At 35.0% G+C, this 18,734-nt stretch overlaps 1 protein-coding gene across 1 annotated transcript in view; it reads right to left on the reverse strand.

The window, feature by feature from the left end:
• The window catches only part of LOC126833033 (transcription factor Ken), a 33,199-nt gene extending 27,898 nt beyond the window's left edge, over positions 1 to 5,301 (reverse strand). The window contains 1 exon segment of the mRNA XM_050564148.1: positions 4,535 to 5,301. The gene's annotated coding sequence lies outside the window, so the exon portion shown is untranslated.
• Positions 5,302 to 18,734: the final 13,433 nt, after the last annotated feature.

Below are 18,734 nucleotides of genomic sequence, written 5' to 3' on the forward strand. Positions count from 1 at the left end.
TATGGACTATGAAATAGAGAAGACGGGAGTAGCATGACAGAAATAATATGTGTTTGAGACACGAGCTCGAAGAATTAGCACTTGAGAATCGTATACAGATGGACCGTGGACGGTGCTTGGAGAAAGGAGACAAAAGTTAACACGGGTTCTTTCATAAGTTCACCGACTAAACGCAACCTATCTGAGGTTCTAAGATAATCTCCTCACTATGCGAGAATGACAACTCTTTAACGGTATCAGAACCCTTTAAAAACCCAATGTACAGCAGGCGAATGTCCCTTTATTGTAGGGACAAGGACTCCCGTACGATTTCTAGGAGCAACGCGAAGATAGGACCGTAGTGGGCGAGGATATAATATATTTCCAATCGCGATTTATCAGTATCGACGGGACAAGTGATTATGTTTTAAAAGCTTATGAACACACTCGAGTGTCATATATATACCTACAACATTAGTATACTGTATAGGTACGGATACGGTTTTTGGATAACACAAAAACGTGGTATACAACGTATACGCTTGCGGTGGTTGTGTAGATTTCGCTATTGCGACACAGTTTATAATACAGGTGAGTACAGACAATTCTACGCGAGTACACTGCCGTGTGAAATGTGTAACTCCGATAACATTATAACGCGTCCGGCGAACAGCAGATACGGTTGTAAAACAAGAGATTGCCCAACAGTCTCGTACAGAGTACGGGCGACTCTGTGCGACTGATCCTTTCCTTCCAACGCGGACATCACGTTACCCAATAAGCATGTGTGTATATATATTTTTATACTATGTGCAACGTTGTATTAAAATATATAACCGTTTGCATTGAAAACGTTACCGCGGTTTAGCAGCTTTCCCGGCGGTCAGTCCGAATCGTTCTGATTGCACGAATTGGTACAGGCAAAAAAAAAAATACATACTTAAAATTTTGCTGCATCCGTTCACAGAGACGGTGGAGGTGGATAACTAGTGTATATATATATACACATGTACAATGTACACAACATTATTATAACGTCGGCAGACCTTGAAACGGCGATTGCCAAGAGGTTATCATCGCCATGTACAGAGAATATAATACATTATATTATGCCATGTAATAAAGCGTGTGTGTGATACACTCATGTACACTCTCTTGCTCTCTCTCTATCTCTGGCTCACTCTCACTCTCCGGCGTTTCCACTCTTCTTCGACCGTTTTGGTTGTAACTATTAATTTTTTTTTTTTTTTGCGGCCAACCGGAAGACGGTCGTCTCCCAATAGACGCGATAACAATGGCAGCCACGTTGCAGCAATTGTATTATATTCTCCTCTCTTATCGTCGTCATCTCTTTGGTCGAGTCAGGCGATCAAAATATTGACAAACACCACACTGTGTTACGCGTACGTAGAAAATATGGCGTGGAGGACTTAACGCTAAATTGCCAGGGAGCGTATTGTTGTAATGCTTTGCCAGGGCATCGGTGTCAGGTGATACCTACTTGGCCGGTGTTGTCGAAAAACTTTTATTGGTCCTACACGAATAGTGTACGTATTTCGAGTATTTCCATTGGCCATTGCTGATGCATGTATATTTTCCACGATACCCGCAACTCATCAGCAACTGCGCGAGAGTCGACAAAATGCTATAGCCAAACATTGGCGTTCCTTTGTGTCTTGGGTTACCGACAATCAACCGGCGCATCAAATGCAGTGTGTAAACTAAGCGAACGGGGCCTACAGTTAATCCTAAGTCCGTCGATACTCTTGGTTCCGACTCGCTCGGCTCTGTCGACGCACTTTGATCCGGTTCTACTTGCTAACGTCCCCTTCGAGTGCTCATAAATAGTACCTAAGTTCGTCACGACCGTTTACGGTGTTTAAGCTGACGGCCAGCTGGTGATATTATGGTCACGACAAACATCTCATTTCAATGTCGGCCACGTACTGCGCAATAGGCAATAATCTTTTCTTGTCTTTTGGTTGCAAATAAACAACTCCCACGCAGATCAGGGGGACGTCGGCTGCTTTTCGCCGGAGCCATTCTAGATTTATTTCTGCCGGATCGGATCGCACTTGAAAACTTATGTAAATATGTACAATTTTAATTATGCGCTGACAAAGTGTTGTATATTGAGCATAACATGTTGTATTGGACTTGGAGCGTGGTTTTATTTCCGCGGAACACAGTCGGTGATGGCGCAATCGCCGCGTGTGCCGTGCACTAGAATTAGGTCAATGCATATTATACAGCGTGTGCACAGTGTTTGTGCGTGTGAGTGTACGATTAGATAGTAATATTATAGGTGTCATGTGCTTATTATTTGCATAAGTATGTGTGTGTGCGATTTGTTTTGTTCTTGGGTTTATCACGCGCATTACTGAGTTTATTGTTTTTTTTTTTTTTTTATCATCTTCATCATGACTATTAGACCGATAACACGCGTACGGTGCGTTGAAATCTTAGATTTTGCATTTTTTTTCCATTTGGGAAAAATATAGACGAACAAAATATGGTGTCTACAAAAAATTAGCCCTTTTTTTTTCGTGTACGCCAATATGTTATTAATAGATAAGTTTCGGGTAAAAATATGTTGGAATATTTAATTTGTACCTAGACGGTATTGTACAACGACGGTGTTAAGGTCGAGAGACGATTTTAAGGTTAGGCGCGCTTACATACATACCCGGTCGGAGAAAAACACATACATAACGTATCGCCATTAAAAACACGTTTGCCGCAAAGTTCTTGAAGACGACCTAAGTCCGAAGGACTTTTCACTTAATATTATGCGACCGGATCACCGTCGATATGTATATAGTATTATATTATTGTGCCGAGTGTTACACGCGACGTGTATAATGTGGATTAACACATAATAATAATATCGTACCTGGGCGCTTTAACGTTTTCGTTTTCCATCCTCCCCCCCCTTTTCCTCTTCGCATCTGAATTGCTACAGTCGGTAGTATACCTAATAGGTCCACACACACACACACACATGTATTACAAGGACACCGGTACGATTAAATAAAAAATAAAAATAAAAAAAGGTTCGGGCTATTACAGCGTGCGACGGAAACAACCATATTCAAATATTCACTTTCGTTTTCTAAACCATTGGACTACGACGGCGGCGGCGGCGAGGACAGTGTTGTATTATGTGTACGGCTTACCCACGTTAATCAGGCGCATATATTTAACAGGTTTGGTCGATGTGAAACACAAAGAAAACCGTTTGGATCCCTCAAAAAAAAAAACACGCTGCTATATAATATATATGTACCCACTAATGTATTTTTGTAAAAAAAAAATTACTTTTTATGAAATATATGGACCCCGGTGACTTGGTAGACTACAAAAACTATCGCGATCACGTTACCTACCGCTTTCTATGTTGAGAGGCTTTCACTCTTAAAAAACGCATATTATACAAGTCCCAGTGCGCGTCCACGAACACTCGGACCTACCACAAATGAAAATCTTAATAGCTCAATAGTAGAATGTTTAAATCGCCGAGCCATGATTTAGCGTTAACCAACGTTTTAATCGATATATAGGTTCGTTTAACACTTAAAAAATATTCGATGGAACTGGGCCCAGGACATGTATCAATAATGTGTGTGCTCACAAAAGAGAACGCTGGGGACTGTTCGTCTTACATGGATCCGTATGGTACTTCGATTAGGTTGGGTTGGGTTGGGTTGAGTTAGGTTAGGATAAGATTGACTTTGTGAGTGTAAGGCCGATGAGGGCTGTCTGCCGACCGCCACCCAACAAACAATGGTTGTACATCTTAAATAAACGATGGAGACCGGTGGGGGGGGGGGAGTAATGCGAAGAGGTCCGCCAGGTTTCTTGATTTTTTCCACACAAAAAAAGGTTAGGATCAGTTAGAAATATTAAACTATACTTAATAAAATTAAAGCCTAAAAGAAATGAAGGCACTTAACCTACTCCCCCATTTAACATTGAACATTAAATTTAGATACCAATAATAGTATTTTTTAAATAAACATAACCCAAAACGCAAGGAATAAGTTATCTTCTTCTTACTTTTATCTCTGTCCAACCGTATAATAATAAATAATAATTATTATTATGTATTATTACATTAAATAATAATAACTATTTTTTTATTTTTTGTAAGATTTTAATGTGATCTGTGTACGAGGGACACACGTTTAAAGTACCTAAGTAAGAGACTTTCCGGAGCCAGAACCTTGTCCGTGCTCATCCTTTTACCCCGAGCAACGCCGGAGATAACCATATACAAAGTACAGCGTATATTAGTTGGCGAGTTTCCTAGAGTACCTTAACCTACCCTTTACGCTTTCCCCCTTCCCCACGGACATCGGATTACCGAATGTGTGTAAATTCCTACAAAACTCAAAACGGGTATATTGTAATCTCCGACAAAGTAGATAAGACCCACAGTGTAAACTCTCAGAAAATAATAACAGCCCGTCTGGGCAATATTTTACTTATACATAGAACTAAAGGTCTTTAACGCTATCGACACAAAGTAGGGTATTTTGTAAATCATCGTACTTACCGCGTACAACGGTAATCCAAAACAGTAACTGCCGCAGACGTCGTCAATCATTATTTATTAATTTCTTTCAGTTCCGGCGGGCGGACGGAAGCTATAAGACGAACACACGGCGGAAACCGAACAGCACTTGGGCCGAGTAGCACTTGTACACGCACTGAGGAAGACAAGAACGGACGCACCGGCAAAACGAATTATCTTATTAAATTATAAAAAAAAAAAAAATACCAGAAGAAGCAAATTAAAAAAACGAACACAGGGCGGCTTTTTTTGATTTTTTTCACAAAAAAGATCTAGGGGGCGTTAAACCCTTGCGCGACGGTCCCCACCCCCGTAACGCTAGGGCGTCATCGACGGAACACGGTGGTGGAATCGAAAACACCCTTCCGTAGACAAACACAGCAACGGTGGCGTCGACGACGACACCTGTTCGGGTGACGGTTTCGGGGTGTCTTTGGCGGTCGAGCGCACGGACGAGACGACAAGAAAATAACAAAACAAACAATAAAACACAGCAGACGGGACAGAGAATATTGTGGACACTGTATACGCGCACTCTTGAGCCCGGGTCAGACGTCGCACACTTGTACCCGAAAGTAACTCACAGTGACACACACGACGGTGACCGACGGTGTACCGCGAGCAGTGCCGCGGATATAATATGTAATAATAATAATAATAATAATAATAATACTCGGGGCTCGTCGAGGACGCGGCGGCGGTGGTTATTTCGACACGCAACTGGTTCGTGTTTAGTGCGCACGCGCAATAATCGTATTGTGTGTACGTTTTTTTTTCCTTCCTCCTCTTCCTCCACGTTCACCTCCGCCACTTCTTCCCGCCTCCACCCTTCGCATTACACAACACGTCCCGGTGCTTATGCGTGCGAGGCGGCTCGGCGGCAAACGACAACGCGTCGACGATGACGACGCGACGTCGACGATGCGCGGGCGAGTGGAGGACACGTCGACGGAGCAGATGGAAGAGGAGGCGGCGGTGGTCCGGTTCCACTGTCTATTTCTTCTACCGGCGGTGGCGGCGGCACGAGAGGCCCCTTTCCCTTTCTACGGCCGCCGGTAGTGGTACGAAAAATCGCCGTCCAGCACTACTCAACTTTTACTCGTTTGTGAAAAAAAAAAACACTGAAAATTAACCGTCCCGAATCGACACGGTTGTAATGACTCGAACAGATCATAGTTTTTCTTAGCTTCGATGCTGAGCTGAGAAATGTATTGTTTTTACAATGATGATGTTTTTATTTTTGTGTCTGGACAGCAACTCTATAGATCAGAAATCACACTTGAAAGGTACTTGATCGGGCTAAAATTTTTAAAAATTCACCGCTTCCCCCTTAAAAATAAAAAAAAAACCTCCAAAAAATTGTATATATTTTTCAACTTAAAATTACGATGCTCTAAAACTTGTTTACAAATAGTCGGATTAGTTCCAAATTTGTATGGAATATTATTTAAACGTAATACTACCGATAAACATGAACGAACTAAAAACAATATCATAAACCCTTTTTCCCTAGATGGGATAGATTGGTTTAGACTGTACTGGTTTGAACCTACTGTTCACAGATTCGCATCAGAGCGTTTATTTAAAAGTGATTTTATCACTTTCAGATATTATGACAATTCCTGCAGACCTGTGACCTCCGCGTTTCCACTATGCACCGTGAGGAATTTACTAGCCTTATGGGTTGCGTTATACACAAAGAGGGAGAATGAGAGAGAGAGTGAGAGGGATGAATTAGAGCCAATGTTATTGGTGCCCAACTTGCCTTCTCGACGAGGTATAACTTATAGGTCTAGAGTCGTTTATCGATACCTGATGCAAACGGATATGGGCGAAAAGTATCAAAGTTGACATTGACCCAATAGGTCTCAATCGATAAAATTCAAAGATTATCCAAATGTAATTTATAATGACATGGAAATATATCAAGAAATAAACTTATAAGTCTGTTGTGATTTATGAATATATCAAGATTTCGTAACTTGTATCAATGCGCCCACATTTGGATGCGAAAAACGAGTAATGAAAAAACTGGATTTAAAAAAAAAAACGAAACCGTTTTCTTTGTGTATAATATATATTTTTTTAATTTCCTAGAGACATTGAAGGAAACCAATGATATTGTTCATCGCATGTTGAATTTGTGTAATGATTTTTATAATAATTTTGATTTTTGTTTTGATAATATTAATTTAGCTGAAAATAACGCGTGCTCGTAATTTATAGTAATTATTATTTTTACTAATTATGTATTAGTTGTATTAGTTATTAGATATTATCTGTATTCTTGCCGCCGAGAGCGTAAAAGTTTCAAATAAATAACTAATACTAAGGTATTATTGCACGTTTGACCGCGAATGTGAAAAAAAAACGGGAACGGTCCTCTTATGAATTTTTAGAGTATAGTCAGGGGCGCGATTTTGTCTAAAAAAATGAGAGCGCTCAAACGCCGAAAGTATTGTAAAGCCCCCATTATCCCATGTAACATAATATAAACTTGTTGGATTCGATTAAAATATATTTAACTACGTATCGTCTTCGAGGGCTTGCGAAATTCCCAATAACTCGGGGGGTTTGAGTTTGCAGACGGTGATTATTTTCCAGACAGATTAGTACGCACTACGCTTTCCTCCAGCTCGAGGCTCGTTACAATACATACAGCTGTAATTAATTGTGACATCGGCCATGTCGGAACCAAAATGAAAATGTTTATAAAATAATTATGTACGCTTTAAGAAAAAAAAAATAATCAAGACAAACCTGTCACGAAGGTAACTGAGTAAAAGATTTTTCAATTAAAATGGTAATGAGCGTTGTGACATCTTCACTTAAATTTTAATAAAAATCCGTATCGACCATTAGCGTTTCAGTAGGGGGGAAAAAGTCGCATAAATATTATAATATCACACAACGGGTTCGGTTACACCCACTGAGTAATAGTGACTTACCAAGATTTCAATCTGAAGTACCTACTATGATATGTATAGAGTGATTGAATTCTACGCAAGACAATTTACTTGACCGAATAAATAATCAAAAGCTTAGTTAAATACATTAATTTAGTCAACTCGAAATTTATGTCCGGTAGGGTTAAGTGTAATAGTATATTTGGCTGAGGCTTCTTCAGTCAGTTTTTTGTATTTACAAGCTATTTCATACGTGTACGGTGTATTTTCAAAGCTAACCTAACACAACCAATCAAGTCCTCTGAAGAGAATCGGTTTCAACACCTAGTCAATGACTATGACAACACTAACCTCTCTAACTTAACCTGAGGGGTTAACATTTGGAGAGTGGAAGTATGAATTGATTGAGATTTCATCTTGGGAGCGCGCTATTAAGGAGAGAACCTTTTAACGGTTTGGTCTTAACGCACTTGGAGATTCTCTAATCGTGTACTCAGACGCGAACTGATAGACTTCAGATGAGTTCGCTTCGACACTTCTCGATAGCCTAGAAAAGGTAGTGCTTGATAGCGATGCTTGGTCGGATGTGTTTGGATTGCTGATCCACTAAACTGACTAAATGGTGTTGGGATAAACCCAAGCGCCGCGTTATCTAGTAGTACTTTAAATAAACATATCGGCAAATTAATTATCAGCAGTAACCGGTAAGTAATGGATGACCGAATGGCAACAAACTATCCGTCAGATATAGTGGATTCTCATGATCGTCAAATATATAATTGCCGACGGATTTTGTTGGTACTTTTTGAGAGGTAAACGTGAACAATAGAAACATTTTCAAACCAAAAATAATGTATCATTTTCTGCCCACTCTGACGAATTATATTATGAAGACAATGATAATACATTTTCACATCACTGCCTAAAGTGAAAATAACGATTTATCCTAACCAAAAAAAAAAAAAAATAATAATAACGATTTCAGTAACAATTAAACCAATTATAAAGACATCAATTTTCACTGGGAAACTCCATGTACAATTCTTATAAAAATATCAGGTTTTTACTTTTAATATAGTTCATACCGAGCCCTAAAGGCACATTATACTCTCACGCTATATTCCTTAAGAGGATTACTACGCACTAGGATCTATCTTTTTTCATCTCTCCTTTTTCCATAGCTAATAAAGGTTAAAAACTCAAGCTGAAAAAAATGCAACAGAATTGATGTCGCACACAAAAAGGTAATACTATTTGTAATAAGTATTAATATATTATGTTATAGAAAGTTAATAAGGATTTAAAAATGTTTCATATAGATTCCGGCTAGTGAAGTATAAGATAGATCCAAAACGGATTGTACCCAAGTAATCGAATCAGTGTGTACGGGCACATTTTCACAGTAATATGCATGAAAACGGAAAAGTGTTAATGATGGGGATTTGGATGGAGCTGTCGTGACAGCTACGCATAATGGCATTTCGAGAGACTAAATGAATTTGTATTTACCTGTACAGCTGCATACCCGACCACAGTTGTGGAGACTACATATTTTATTATGATATTTTTATGCGGACGTTTTTTTTGTGGAAAAAAAAATTACAAGTTCATGTAAACAAGCACCTAATGGCCTCCCCGCCGTTTACGGCAGAATAATTTTTGTAAATACAAGTTCGAAGGCAAATATTTTCATTAAGGAGAAGCCTTCATTCATTTTTCAAGAGCTTCCCCCCCCCCCACTCACCCTTGTGCGATAACAAACAAAATATCAATTATTATTCTTTCCGGTACCGTCGTAGTGGGGGGGGGGGGGGTTATCCATAAACGAAATAAAAAAAAATAACGAGCGCAAAGTAAATATTATGCTTGCCATTAATAATTCAACGTACCTATATACTGTGCTATTATTATTATAAGGCCCTGGTACACATCCGACCGGTCGCTTGAGGTGTGCAACTCGGTAATACCTACCGTTGTTATCGAAACGGCCACCTGTTGATTATATTATTTTTGAGTGTAAAGTGTGAACGCCGCGCACTCGGTGTAAGTACTGAGCACGCTCGATAATAATAATTATTAAACGCGACAACAATACAGCACACACACCGTATTGATTTTTAAGGATTGTTTACCGTAGGAAGAAATTCATTTTTCGGATGAGGGGCACTTGCTGTTAAGAACACAAATTTCGGGGGGGGGGGGGCACGTGACAACGGCGTTGCTTTAAGTTTAAATGTGCACATTTTGTCTGTACACCGTGAGCTGTTACGAAAGGTAACTACAACCAGAGTTTGGGCGTTTATGTGTTATATATTTTTTTATACAATCACAAGACACTTGATACATGTACGAATTGTAAAATATATGAGTTAATACTTGACGCGCTGTTAAAAAATTCAAACTTTTAAAAAAAAATGTTTACTGTAATAACGTTGGCAAAATGTATGTTTATCTATTCGACATATTTTCTATACCCTTTTATAAGTAATAATATGTCAGGTGTAATAAAATTAAATATTACATGCGTCAATATAATGAGGTAACAAATTTAATTTGTATAATAAATAATAATAGTATAGTAATGACACACGATACTTTTAAATGTATCAATTAATTTATACACATAATAAAAGGTGCATTTTTTTGTAAAATAGAAAAAAAACAAGAAACAGCTCAGTGATTTTGGATGAAATTATGAAATATTTTGTTATGGACGGGTAAAAAATAAAAAAAAATTACAGTTTTCCATATCCTTTAATATCATAATATTTATTGGACCTTGAGGACGGGTTTTTAAATACAGTGACCACGAGGGTGTGCACTGTTACTGTAAACGGTCTTTGAACGGTGTACATAATACATATTATACATCGAATTTGAAAGTAACTTTCTAACGATTACTTTAAGTAAGCACGCAAAAAAAAAAACGGTCAATTTCCTACTTTATTGTTCTGTATATAAACTCACTGTGTTTCCCTTGTTATTTTCAGTTTTTGACTACCGACCGATATAAAGAACAAATGCAATTTAAAACCACGAAATATAATTAAACGCTTAAACAATTTAACGGCCAGTGTAATAATACTGAAATTTTAATTATATTTTTGCATCGAGTAGTAATAAAATTTAGTGCATAAGTTTGTTGTGGGTACAAAAATATAGTCGACTATAATGTAAAACTTTAACAGCCACAGTTGCGAATACAAATGACAAGTTGTACGGTCAGCGGTTATAGGAATACTTGAAACAGTCAACCGAGTTCTAGGAAGATACGAGACCGATAAGTAAGTATGTTAAGTTATCATCGATAAGTATTACCGTTATAAGTTGTCGTTGTAAAGTTTGTCACGTGACGAGATTGTCAAAAGAAGTTTAAATGGGATCAAATCGTTTTGATGGCACTCGCGGACCAACTAAGTGTGCTTACTGAACGAGAAATTAAAAATATATTTTGTTTATCGGTGACAAGTACAGGATAAGTAATTTCACTTGTTAAACTTAAACTCTGACTGTTCAAATTATGGTAAAACGAATTCCCGTCATCATCATATTTTATTTAGCAAAGGGGTAGTAATTTGGGCGACCACTTCTCCTTTCCGTCTTTATGCAAGAAAATAATTGCATATTTCGTAGTGAATGTAGGGCAGATTTCATATTATTATGATCTATTGATCTATATTTATCGACTAATTTGCTAATAAAAGATCAACATGTTATCATTTTGTTCAGTACACATGACCGAGTAACATGCGTTGCCATTGTGTTAACATACACGAGGGCTTGACTGAAATCAATCAAAATAACATTCTATTGTTCATTATGTAATAATATTATTACAGTCAGCGTTGTTTGAAGGCATATAAAAAATTTAAACGCATTCGACTCTTGATAAATGTATACTTAAAACTAGTAGCATTGTTTATTAAGTGGCTATTTTTGTTCAACATATTTACTATATTATACTATAATAAATACATACATTAACTTTTTACGTTAGCACCAATTCGATCTCTATCGCTATAGAAATTATATGGGATCAATACTTAAGATTTTGGTGGGTTATAAGTTGGAAAAGTCCGTTTCTTCCCCTAATAAAAGCATGTAATAAATACAAACATAATTATTATTATTATGTCAAAATTAAGTTTTGCAAACAAAATCTAATACACAAGATCCCAATAATTATTTATATATGGTTATAATTATTTACCAAGTTTATTTGTCCATAAACATGAGGTGTTTGAAAAAAAAAATATATATCATCTACTACTTAAATTGATTTATCCCAATTACCAAAGAAATACTAAAAAACGTTTAAATACGTTTTTGTAACGTTAATCACACTTAACATTATATAAAATGTAATACTTTTAAAATAAAAACTAATGTAGCAAAACGTTTGGGAAAGAACTTTTAAAGATGTTTGTAAAATATGTTATGAAACAAATATATAAGGTTTTTATAAACATAGTTCGAAAAATATCGATAAAAAAATATATTTATCATGTTGTAGAAATACCATTTTGTACATAAAATATTTTAATGTTGTTTCTGATATTTTATTTACAATACAATATAACTGCAACTTTGTAACGTATATTGTTATTAAAATAATATCATCATGTTATCATTGAAAATATGCTTAACAAAATGTCTTGACTTTGATTTTGAAACGGTTCTTCATAAGTGTCAGTTGATTGATTTAACTGATATTTGTAATATTTAATAAATTCGTTAATTTATTTTATTCATATACTTTAGAACATATTATAATGTATCATCACATAAGTATATTATTATACGGTTAATTGATATAATATTTTTTTAAATATTATTTAATTATCGATAAAAACCTTACAGCATAAAATAGTTATTTATCATTTTCCAAATGGTATAGTAATAATGTTGTTCGAGTATTATTCAACGCTAATGGCCGAATGTATTTTTCTAAAAATTGTTCACTGTATGACTCAAGTTTTGTTTAAGAACGTGTGATCGTCAATATAATTTCGAACAAATGGACAAAATATGTATTAGTCCACGTGTCAGAGGAAACGATAGCTCGATAGCTCGCTTTTTTTTTTTTTTTTACATATTTTTGAATTAAATAATAATATAAAGTAAAATATACGTACGCATTATAAAAAGCGTAGAAAATATAAAACGTTAATGTGATTTTCAAGTGTTTACCTACGCTTCCTTAAAAGCTCGATCGAAGGCGATTTCACCAAAGGCCTTGACACGAATAACAATTATTAATGTTCTAGGCAAACACGCGCTGAGTGTTGCATAGCTTTATCTAGGCGTAAAAATAGTGTGCGACAGCGATAATGTATATACGATTTTTCTGTATAAGTTCTATATATATAAATACATACAAACTCATGCCGTTATCAAAAGCAAAAAAAATATAACATTATACTCGTTGCTTACATATTGTAATACGTACCGTGTTTGGTTATGATTGTACATTAGGTACTGCAATAGAGATTTAAATATTATACGCTATAGTTATAATTCTTATATTTAATGCTCGCATATTATAATATATATATATTTATTATAAGAAATACACAAAGGTGTATTTTTTTGTCACCTAAAACTAATAGTAATAATAATTCAGAGATGGCAAAAAATGTACACGGTAAACAAAGTAACCGAATTTGAAATTTGGTATGGATTTTTTATTTGTTTGCGGAGTGAACAATTTTGTGCAAATGGTACACAAGTATAGTTTTTACATCTAGATACCACCAGCTGTTGTAGTAAGCTAAATAAACAACCGTGAGGGGTCTTAGTCCGGATAACGGATAACAAAACTTACTACGCTTTAATAGCTGTTGTAAAACTATAGATTATTATAGTGTTACAGTTACTTTCTAACCATCCGTCAATGCATAGTGCATAGAATAATTTATTGAATATCATAATCATATAATATTATGCATGTTAACGGCTTACACTGTCAAAGCCTAATCCTTATTCCCAAGGCACTCGTTCGCTTATCGCCCACACATCATTGAGATATATTATATGTATATTATATTGAGACACTTGTTCGCCCAAAAACATAAAAATAAAGTTGGGTTATGTATTGGAAAATATATATTAATAATATAGATAAAACATAACAGTAACGACATTGTAGGAAACAAACGCAATCAGCATAACGTTATATTATATCAAAGACAAAATGTCCTAAATATTATTCTAATCTAATTTGCACGTCATAAAAATGTCGGTCGTTTATGGGTAAAGTGTATACTGTATGAATCACTGACAAAGAAAAATTATCCATATATATATATATATATATATATATTATAATAGTATTATTTTGATATGTTATCCGTCAAAAACAAATTGCTAACAAACACGTGGTAGGTACAAGCTGATAATAAAAAATACATATTTTATACAAATATACAATTTATATGCAATGACAATAAACCGAGGCCTTATAATAAGTCACGATTGGTGATAATTGGTTTTGCCGGCTTGCGCAATGATCAGAGTTTTATTGGGATTTCGGTTGGACAGGATTCGAAGCCTTGTGCCGCTCGTGCCAGGTCTAGACGAACAAATTATTACTGTTTTTTTTTTGCCCACGAGAGAAGGTATTAAGCCTCCACGAGACACACACGTGAATACAAAGTGAAAGCAAAATGATATATTTCGGTACCAGACGTATATCAGTTATATATGTGTACAATATTATGTGTAATACGACCGACGAAAGTATAATCTTATAAAAAAAGAAAAAAAATGGCAAATATAATTTATTCGCAGCTATAATGCAATCATTGTCTTCTAAATTCTAGTCATATTAGCCTCAATGCGAAAACATAATGTTTGTCTTACACTTGTGTAGTATTTTCTAATTGCACAAACGTTGTACTCAATGAACTGATTTCTTTATTCAGCGCATACCTCAATCTCTCACAGCTCATAATTAGACATTATGCTAATATTATCGACACACAGTATCGTAAAGAGTAGAATATTTAAAAAGCCAACTATATTTTCCCTTTCGAAATCAAAGCTACATTTAATTCTGTTCAGAATTTATAAGAAGAATCTGATATAAAGGAAAAGTCAACTAATATAACAGATACAAAAGCGATAAGAAAAATGATTAATAAGAGGTATTAAGAGGTATTATGATAAGAATAGAAGTATTGCGATAAGAACGACTGTTGATAAAAATATTAATACATATTTAAGAAGGCACTAAACTAATTACTGCAATAAAGAAAATAGTTTTAGGAATTTTCATTTTCGAATTATATTGTATCGAGCTATTACACATAGTACATTCTGATGTGGACATTGATAGGTTTTTTGTTTACAGATCCAGATACTTTAAACGTGTTATAAATTCTGAACAAACATGTCATCAAAATTTATTGATACTTGATACACAATTAAAAATGTCTAAAAAGCAAATGTTAGCTACAAAGTTGTATCAACACTTCTAAAACCGTTGATTAAAATCCACCTCTGGAAATAATCGTCATGGTAAAAAATGTTTGCCATAGTAAATAATGTTCTATTTTAATAATGTACGGTAATGCATTATAGCGACCCACAATATACAATCGTTGATTCCCCTACGTTTTTATATATTTTGATTCTAAAACTGAGTAAAAATATGAGCACACGTGATACACATTTAAATTTAAAAATAATGTATTTATTTAAAACCAATTATTTCGAATGTACGTGAATTGCGTACATGATTAATGTTACTGAAGAACTATACCTACATAGTAGTGTACACTGTCTGGAGCGCTGCGTTATAAATGTTGTTTCAATATTTTTAGTTCTCAAAATTTAAAAAAAGAAAACCATATTTACTTACTTTATGCATACGCACGCGGCAAAATAAAAACGCTTAAGCTGTATAATATGTAGATTCAATGTTTGAAAAAAATATAATATATATCTTTAGCCTATCACCTATTATTGTGTAGTTTACTAAAGGAGTGTGTCGAGCGTTGTGTCTGTTTAAATGCTTATAAAGAAGTCAAGGCCTGACAAACTATTTGTTCGGATGTTGTTCGCGTTTATGTAAATAAAGGAATTTTAACCTTATAATGATCCAAATATATACACTATGTAATAGCCGAAAATATTCTGTCTTGACCTAGTTAGGCGTTAGATATCGTAACACATTTGAATTCATTGATGACCTTTATAACTTCTGAGTGGATTTCATGATAATATGGACATAGTATAATAGTACAGGCTGTTAAAAAACCTTAGCTTCGCGGCGTAGCTAAAAAAACCGTATTAAAAAATGTCGTGATACATATCACGCTATATTATACGACTTAATTATTGTAATTATTTGGTGTAGAGTTTAAGAAATTTAAAGTGGAGGGAACGATAAGAATTAATTCATGCCAACCAAAATCGTTTCAGGTAGTCTACTAAAAAAAATAATGAAGAGTAATATTCGAAATCGCGATATGAGTTCACTTTTTTCTTAATTGAAACTTATAAAATAAAATTATAACTATTGTTGCCTATAGAAAACAATAAATAACAGAAAAAATGAATTCAATAATAAGTAATTTCATAATACCCAAACTAAAAATTTAACATTATAAAAAAAAAACACATTTTTGCGTACTGTTATGTAATTTTTTTGAATAAAGAAGTATTTTAGATTGTACACGTCATATATTACAGTATATTTTGTTTGTCTAATAAAAAAAAAAAAATTATGGAATAACAACATCTGTGAATATTACAACGAACACATCAATTTTCATAAAAATAAGGAAGGTTCATTGCAATGAATATGTTAAAACTTTAATGGAATGAAAAATTACTTTACCAGTTCTAATAGTTCAACACATCAGCACATAAACACTTGAAATTTGTGTACGTCATCCAAAAATGATTAAATTATGTTTATTGCTAGTTTCGCAAAATAATACTTACAAATATTTTACAAATTAAGTAGATGTTAAAATGTATAAAGTTAGTCACTATGTATTATTGATTGGTTTGGCCCTAGGAACTTAATTTATTGATATTTTGAAAATGCCCTATGTAATATTGTGTATATTTTCAATTCAACATTTTTAAATGCATATTCTCGCATAACCATGAATGCATATTATGGCAGCTTTCACTGCATCTCATTTATACCACGTGTGTTATGTGCTATAGTTTACTGCATTTTTGTATTTTGAGTTCAGAGCCTAGGGTAAAGAGTTTTAATACTTTCACTTGATCCACGTTTATGACAATAATTGTATAGTATATTTTTAACTAGCATAAAAAAAAAAACAAATCCATATATATTTTGTAAAAAAAATCTTTAAAACAAAATAGGATACGTTGGACTTATTTCCTGGGCTTAGGCTTGTAAAACATAATATGTACATCGTAACTGGCTACAACGAAACAAAAAAAATCAAACTTATAACTCTCAGATAGAAGTGTTCGAGTTAACGTCTTTAAAGTTTACTAAAAGTCACGCGATTCCAAATAGGATAACGAGTTGCCGGAGAAGCAGGCAGTGAAAATTCAACGGCTATTATACAAAGGCTTAATGCATATCATTATTGTTACGCACAATTTAACATGTTCTGCTCGTCTTGGACGGCTTCGGTCTTGGCCTAAAGCTGTTTTATGCTATTAAATTATATTGACCATTATCGCAGCGACCAACGTTTTTATTTCACTGTGACAGATGTTGGTTTTAACCATCGACTCGAGCTAAACAATTTTAAATGCGACTTCGCTGTTCAATGGCAACAATGGTTTTGACGGATACCTTAACACAAACCCTTTATTATAATCAATAATTTGTACGGGTATTCACAGCTAAATGTCATAACGGACGGAGCTGACATTGTCGAAGGTCTTAACCGCCATATTACAATGTTTTTCCCCCCGACGTTATACTTACATTTGATGGAAAAGAGAGTTCTAGTCAAGAGGACTAGTCTTCATAATTAATATCAATTATTAGTAATGGCGATTCGATTTGTTGTGATCGAAAACAAACTATATACCGCGTTGGATTTTTACAACAAGCGCTACAACGGATTTCTACAACACTAATTTTTCCAAATAGAAAACCGAAAGTTTTGTTTTACGTTATCGTTTCATATTTTTTAAATGGCGTTATAACGATCTACCGGTGTTCAAGGTGGAGGCGTCGCCGCCTAGTCCAGACGGTCTACACTCTACAGGATAAATTCGTGTAAACACCATTTAAATGCGCATAATAATATCATAACAATAATAACACGTCTGACATGACGTTGGTCTTGAATGTATGTCGTGGAACGTTTCCAGGCAGTGTTATTTTGTTAACAGAATTTATTTTCCACCACATTTGTACACTTTATGGGTAGTTAGTATATTATACATGTATAATAACATAAGTTTATTTTGGGGTAGCTACTTTGTTTTTTTATAATATTAATGTATCAGCGTGCTCGTCAATTGTTTTTACAACGGTCCACGTTGCATTTACAATTAATGGTGTTGAACGTTAGTAAAAACTTTTCTCGATACAAAACTTTGTGAATACTAAAAAAATGTGGTCTATTGCGAAACGAATATAGTTTAATACCTTCGGTGTTGAAGTATAGATGCCTTATATTTTTTTACAATTCTAAAAAATAAACTTGGGTTTGCAGTTCTTCGCAATCGCCCGATTGTATTTTAATATTATTCCCTCGGATTTCGGAAACTCGAGTTTTGCAATTGAATTTCACAATGAGCAAATCGATTATGTTTTCTAGACCTGTTGTACGAACATCAAAGACAACATCCAAGTTAACCGTTTCTCGGCAATTCAACGTTGGAACGGCGCTAAAGTTCAATTAAATATTTAATAACCCTTGACGGGCCACATCTCTCGCATGTTGTTGTGTTTGTGTTCACTCGACGGTGTACAATAACATCACAGGGCTATAGCCTATAGGTAAGCGGTATGTGTGTATGCTGTTTGCAAGTTTTCGCGGGCGTCAACGGTTTTTATTGATTTCGCGTTCAGTCGCTGCCCGCAAACACAAAAGAGAGTTTATTATATAGACACGGCAGTGTACCTCTATACATTGTATTGAAGGCCGAACGGCGAAGCGTTTCGTGTTGTTGGGTCAAAAGATAGAAAAGAACAAAATACAAAAAAAAAGTAACAAATACACGACACCGATATCCGTATGTCTCCAAGGCGGTAGACACATCGTCGTTCGAGTCGTGTACAGCAGCTTTGTACTTGACGTCCGCCGGCGATCATAATATTATTA

Source organism: Adelges cooleyi, unplaced genomic scaffold (assembly GCF_023614345.1).
Source record: "Adelges cooleyi isolate 19-005CV unplaced genomic scaffold, UGA_ACOO_1.1 ACOO_flye_CR_arks_rails_tigmint_CR_PRNA_1, whole genome shotgun sequence".
Classification (NCBI taxonomy): Eukaryota; Metazoa; Arthropoda; class Insecta; order Hemiptera; family Adelgidae; genus Adelges; species Adelges cooleyi.